Consider the following 7,342-nt stretch of genomic DNA (forward strand, 5'->3'; position numbering starts at 1 on the left):
AAAAATAATACATATTTAACAACGAAAAAAAAAAAAATTATAAACGTAATAAACAAAGCCAACGATTGTTCTGAAATTAAAACTAACCAATTAACCAAAAAATTTACAGAAAGTAATGAATATATCAATAAATATCAATAGAAGATCAAACAAATATTAGGATTATGTAGTTTGTTTCCATTTAAAGATTTAATAACAATCAATAATTAGTGAAATATTTTGACATGAAAAACCTGACCGCACGAACTATGTTCCACCATGTTTTTTTCGTGCAGATGTATCTAGAATGCATTATAACGAATAGTTCCTATGGCGTTCTATTGGCTCCACTGTCTGTAAAATTCATTGGCACGAAAAGACACTCCCGCAATTCTTGTTTATTTTCATTTGATTTTTGACTAAAATAATGACCAAAACTTTGAAAAGTGGTAAAAGAATGATGCTGTTAAAGGTGAAGACATTTTGTGAACGTGAAAAACGTAATAATGCCCCATTAATTCCTTTATGATGTGTTCAGGTAGTATTGCCAACCCGAATTTTAGTAAATTAGTAGATTGTGTGCCAAATGTTAGTAGAAGTTGGTAGAATGTAAAATGCAAAATTGGTAGAACTACCACCTCGATTTAGAAGATTTTTTAAGATTAAAAATGCTTGAACTGTTCTTAAAATGTTTATTATTGGAAATTATGTATATTTTTATTGAAAAAATTTAAATGTTCTATGCTATTTCTAAGAAAGTTCCGCGTCGTCGCTCGACATGTAGATGCATGTTGAGCGTCATGTGTTTACACGGCAAATGTTGCTAATGAATACATAGCTTTAACCTCATAAAATAAGGACAAATGGAATAAATTCTCATAAATCTCATAGCCTATCATAGCTCGGTATGAGAATCTGATCTGCATTTGTCTATGTTGATAATTATAAGATTTTTTCCATAGGGCGTTTCTTGATTTAGGCTTTATTATGTGAGACATAATTTATCCAAACGGATCCGCTAATATCGACATACATATATAAAAAGTTACCAATAGCAAACCTGAATGGTTCCGTACAATTTAAATGTTAAAAAAACATATTTATTACGAACTAAACAAAAACGACTTTTTTGTAAGGAACTCCAATAAATTTAACATTACATAATTATTAACGTCAAAATACATGCATCTATATAAATAAAAATGAATGTTGCTAAGCGCATAACTCGAGAATGGTTCGACCAATTCGGCTTATTTTTTTTTTTTTATCTTCCTTAAGGCCCACGGAAGGCGGAACTTTTTACAGAACAAAGTTTGTCGGTGCAAAGTAAAAAAAAAGTTAACTACAATTTTGAGATTTTTTTTATTGCAGTAACTAACTAACTAAACTTTATATTTTACAACATAGCAAAATAAAAAATACAAATATCGCCTCATTTCTTGTACTTTTGTCAAGTAAAAGAAGACAACTACTGCTGTTTTGTAAAATTACACGACGTACATGCCTTCAACTACCGCCTGGCCGCTTTTACGCAGTCCGCACGGGGGGCGCACGTTCATTCCTATTGTGTCATCAGTCAGATGGCATGTGCTCCGCCGGCCGGCAACAATGCTTATTGTTTTGGCTTTTTACGTCTTAACCTCGTAAGTCCTGTGTTTTATTAACACTAGTAGTCATATCTGCCGGCTGTACTATACCAAGTACAAACTAAGAATAATGCTTCAGACCGAGACAAAATTATGTCGATTTTAGGCAATTTTTGAAGTGAGGGTTCGTTGTGTGTATTTTTTACGGTATGTTTGTGATGTATAGCACCTTCTTAAAAAGGCAATAAATAAAAATATTTTGTACTTTTGGGAGTACATTAGGTTTTAACACAGTATCCCTTTACAACCGAAGAAAATAATTTACTCAGCTATTTTTGAAATTCACATGACTATTTCATGGGCGTCTAAGTATTATGTAAAAAATATTTAAAAAAATCCTGATGTCTCTGGTTTCCTGGAAACTTACCCTCACGAGCGTGGGGCTTAGGAGATAGCTCGAGATGTGAGTTTTGTCTAGTTTTTGGATATATTTTAATATTATCTAAATGAAAATTAAATTAATTGAACAGTCTTTACAATCATTTATTGACGATATTAATAATGAGTAATTTTTATACATTTGTTATAACGTTTTTGACAAAACATTCAACAATCTTATTAGACAACTAAAATATTTCTTCCTTACTTAGGTTATTAATATTTTTTGGTATAAAACTTATAAAAACTGGTTGTTAAAACATAGTTTTTCAACAATACTGTACTTGGTTTATTTTTTACTACTTGGCGAAGTTTGCATCGTCCAGTAAAAGGTATCATTTGCTTATCTATTAAGTAGTAGCTGGGGGCTCTCCAATCGGTTACACGTTTCTTTGACCTTTTTTAGGGTGGGTTGTACCTTCCACAGAGCATTGCCTTTTTCAACTTCTGTTGGCGTGTGGCTGTCGACAGCGTGAAGTGCATTACGTAGAGTTAGAAACCTGTCTCTGGTCTTGGTGTCGCTGACCAATGCCAGTTTAATTCCAGTTTTCCAGTACATAGATAGTTTTGGATAGGAAATACAGCCCATGATTAGTTGAAGAACAAAGAGTTTCACTATTTCCAGTGTGGTAGTTTTGAATTCGATGCAGGATTTGCGCAAATGGTATAGATAGATTCGTGCACCTAGCAACTTCTTCCAGGAATGAATCATCAAAGTAGTCACGGAAATAATCAATCGGAGAGCGAAATTGATTTATCATAAGCGGAGTGTAATCGTGAGCTTTATCTGTATATGTAGACAGTTTCTACACACACTCTCTCACCTGCCTCTCTTCTTCCTTTAGCCTGTCCTCTTCCTCTAGCCTGTCTTCTTCTCGTAATCTGCCCTCTATCTCTTGCACTAGCCAGTCATCTATATATTTTTCTACATGATTTGCCTCTAGAGGATCCCTTGCTTCTGGGTATTGTTGGTATAAGTGGTGGTGCCTCATCCACTTAAGAGGACTCATCGCCAGAACCAGATCCACTCTCTTCTAGATGGTCTTAGACTCCCGCCATAATATCATCCTCATCATCGGCAAATTCCTCAATTTCCGAATCATTTCCATTTGCTAATATTTGCGCTACTTGGTCATCCCTTAGGGGTATTCCTAAAAATTAAGATAAAACCTTTGTCAAACGATCATAAATACAGGAAAATCCTGTTAAGGTACAAAAAAATTATGAATATTCATTTAGCACATAACACCTAACCTACACGATCGTGCGTCTTTGATTTTGAGTCACAATATATGCCTAAATAAGCGTGCTAGGTTCAAATTAGATACATGTAGGTATAAAACAACACTTATTTAAGTAAATCACACAAACAAAACTATAAAAATTGGAATAATTTGATAGAAAATAAATTACTTACCTGGGTGAGTTCGCGCGCCAATAAAGGCAACCATCCTTTACTGTGGTCACGGACGATTAACAGGTTCAAATATGATCACAAGAAGCCCGCGCGAGTTTTTTCTAAGAAAAGGATAGTCTCACGATCTATCGAGGCCGGTTGCGTCTCGAAAAATCAATTTGCGTACGCGCCAGAATTTTTGGAAATCAAGTCTCACTATCGTATCAAGTCGGGTGTAAAGGGGTATAATAAAATAATATAAAAAAGTTAAAAGGTTTTATTTCGTATCAAAATTAAATATTATTTTTGTTCTAAAAATCACTTATTAGTATATATTTTATTTTATTACAACATAAACAATATTTTTCTTCTAGAAACATTTATAAAATACTCCCTCAAAGACAATATTAGCATAATTTACTTTTATAAACCAGAGGATAACAGTATCACTGTTCTTAATTATCGAAATAGGATAGAGGACATAACAATCTTCCAATTCCATAATCTTTGAAATAAGATGTCAATTAAACTAGCACGTAAGTGCTAGTTTAATTGACATCTTATTTCAAAATCACAGTCAAGTATACGAGATCAATATTTTTATAAACTAAAGTCGACAAGTTATCGTTTTTACTGCTTATTATTAATTCTCTTGTTGATGAAAGGCCCTGCAACAATTTCTTGTTGAATTCAGGCGAATAGCTACATTACAGTCAGAGCATTTAAATAAACTCCTTTTGTCACACCCAGAGAGATGGCCTCGTTGTTGTTTGTCTAGATGTTCCGGTAAGTGGATATTGCCATATAAGCGTCGCATTTTTGATGGTACAGGCAATCTACCCGGTATGTCGTGCCCTTGTACTTGTACTTCTGCCACGGCCATGTCCAACTCGTTGGTCACGAGCACTTTGAGTACGATGAGTAGATCCACCTCCACTTACAGCGATTTCTATTTCTCCACCTTCAGATTCCGAGGACAGGTTTAGGTTAGGTCAGGGAGGTCAGGTCAGGCACATCTTCATCATCCGAGTCTTCGAACTCCGAATTATTAAGAAGTTCTGCTATTTGTATTTCGTCGAAAGCTACAAATACGAAAAAAAAAACAGTAGTTATATAGACCGAATGTACCACCTCAAGTACAAATTATAAACAGTTATTTATGTAACAAACGCCTAACGTACCATGTCAAGTACAAATTATTTTGACTGATCAGGAACCACTCTAAATATATAGTTTTCTTACAAATATTGCTTGTTTTACAATATTCATAATTTAAAAGCATTATTTCATTTCAAAAACAATAGAAAAAACAAATGATTTAATTGATATAAACAGACAATCTTACCTCGTGTTAGCCGACGAGCCGACCGCATGGTCATCTTGCTAAAAAGTGACACTAACACTGACAGTAGACGTAACCTGTCTAACATGACGGAATTGACTACAGAGTAAAGAATTATAATAACAGTAGCAGTGATGGCGATGTAAAAAAACTACCCGGTAAATGAGCAATCCCTCATTTGTACTTAGGTAAGTACAATAGGCAGTTACTCCATCTATGTAGTACAAATCTCAGGTCTGAACTGTTATCGTTAATTTGTACTTGTACAAGTACGTGGGGACTTACGAGGTTAAGGTTTATTTGAAAGTGTTATCATAATAGTAAACAACTTGAATACATCACAATAGACATGGAAAGACGTTTTTGGAAATTTTTGGAATCGGAAAAGTCATACTTTTTATAAATACAGAAATATATGAAACATACCTTATTAAATTCAGATTTTTTAATTCCTATGTAGAAACGACCAAGCGGTAGTTAATTCAGTTGTCATATTTTTAAGCACAATGTAGAGGCAGACAACTGCAATATCTCGTAAATAAAAGATAATTAGAAGAAATGAAATATACAATTGTTTGTCTTTCTAAAAAATATAGCAGTGATGAAAATTTCAACAAATTTGGTTTGAAATTGTCAAAATGGGAGCACTTTTTCCTATTATGCGCTCTCCTGAAAAGTAGTTGTTTTGTATATAACTCTTTTTACTTTGCACCCGTCGATATAGAGCTAGTGGTTAAACAATGAGATAAACATCGTGATTTTACCCGCGTTATTACCGATCCTGTTGGCACGTTTATATTGAAAGCATCCTACGTTACTCTGTATCTCCAGCTATCTAGGGACGTACCGAGTTCCAAAACAATCACACCACCAACACAATATCTATACAAACTCCATCGTCCGTTTGTTCGTTTAAAAGATATTAATATTAATGATTGAAATAAAATAAATTTTATTGACTCGAAAACGAAAAAAAAACTGACTTCAGTTACATCGACAAGTAATACAATGTAGATACACGAAAAAATAGTCAAGTAATTACTCGTTATCAAAGATTACTCAAAAGCTAGTCATCAGATGTCGATCAAATTTAAATGAGACCACATGACAAGCATCAGGTTTCAATGAAAAAAAGAATTATCAACAGCCAGTGAAAAGTTATGCGGTATAATACAACGTAGGACGACGAAAAAATAGTCAACAAAATACCCATTATTAGATATAACTCGAAAAGTAGGCACTTGTCAGATCTCAATTATATTCAAATGACATGCGCCTCCTTTCGATTAAAAAAAATCATTGAAATAAATCCACCCAGTTGAAAGTTCTGAAAATACATCGAAGAAAAATACAATCGAATTGAGAGCCTCCTCCTTTTTTAGAAGTCAGTAAAAAATCAAATTAATGTATTTAAACTTTTATCTGTTTGATAGCGTTATATGTCAGATAGCTCTTAACATGAATTAATGACGGATCCCTAAACCCTACACGTGTTGGCCACATTTTGATAAAAATGTTTACATTGCGTTACACACATATAAACCGTAATAATTTTATGTGAATATTTAATAATATTTTGTATTAAATTTTGACGTATATACGTGTTATAAATATATTTACATTTTTTATAATGGAAAATTAATATATATTTTTTTAATACATATAGGTCGGCAAACAAGCGTACGGCTCACCTGATGGTAAGCGATTACCGTAGCTTATAGACGTCTGCAACACAAGAAACATTGCAAGTGTGTTGCCGACGCTAAACCCAACCCCCATAGGAGCTTTGGTCACCTATAGCAGTATTAATTAGCTGTGATCTTCTGTAATGTCGAGGTACTACCCCAGTTGAGTCCCCGCTTCCCTGGTCTGGATATCTATAGCTTATATGATTCTATAAATTAAACGTTATGACGTTACGTTGTTTGTGCGCTAAACTACTTTGTTGATTTTAATCTTTGTGTGTCAAATTCACACCGTGTGCAGTTTGATCCAACTTAATATAGCCTATATTTTATTTCGATATAAATAATTATTATATTTTAGTCGCTGGAATGTATGTAGAAGATCTTTTAAGCTATCCCTAATAGTAAATACGTATTTACTTGACTATTTTTCCGTGTCCCTACGTTGTATTACTGGTCGATGTAATTGAAGTCGGTTTTTTCATTTGCGACCAAACACAATTATTACTTCCACTTTGATACAGGTTAGATAATAATAACCGTGATCTTTTACAGAAAAATAAACGGTATGCACCTAACTGTAATGGTAAAAAAACTTTCAAGTACACAGCCCTTGAAAGGATAGAAACTAATGTTATACTTGAAGTTGAAAGCTCGTCTATTTCAGATTACTCGATTACACCACTTGAGCTTTTGAAACGAGCTTCAATTCACTTGATACATTATCTAATAATAAGTAAGTAGTTTGTAAGTAGTGTTTAGTTTCAGTTTCTACCGGTATATTTATTTTGTATTTCTTCATAACTAACTATGCCCGCGGCTTCGTCCACGTGGAATTTAACAAAAAAGTTATTTTTCAGTTCGCAGAGTTATAAAATAAATAAATTTTTAAAATAAATGTAGCATAAGTTACTCC

The 7,342-nt window shown here is 33.4% G+C and overlaps 1 long non-coding RNA gene across 1 annotated transcript; it reads right to left on the reverse strand.

The window, feature by feature from the left end:
- Window positions 1-3,942: 3,942 nt before the first annotated feature.
- LOC123666229 lies at window positions 3,943-4,832 on the reverse strand. Its single transcript, XR_006745183.1, has 2 exons — window positions 4,745-4,832; window positions 3,943-4,481 (listed from the first exon to the last, which is right to left on the reverse strand). It is a non-coding gene; the product is annotated as an uncharacterized LOC123666229 (long non-coding RNA).
- Between the last annotated feature and the right edge of the window lie 2,510 nt (window positions 4,833-7,342).

Source organism: Melitaea cinxia, chromosome 25 (genome assembly GCF_905220565.1).
Source record: "Melitaea cinxia chromosome 25, ilMelCinx1.1, whole genome shotgun sequence".
NCBI lineage: Eukaryota > Metazoa > Arthropoda > Insecta > Lepidoptera > Nymphalidae > Melitaea > Melitaea cinxia.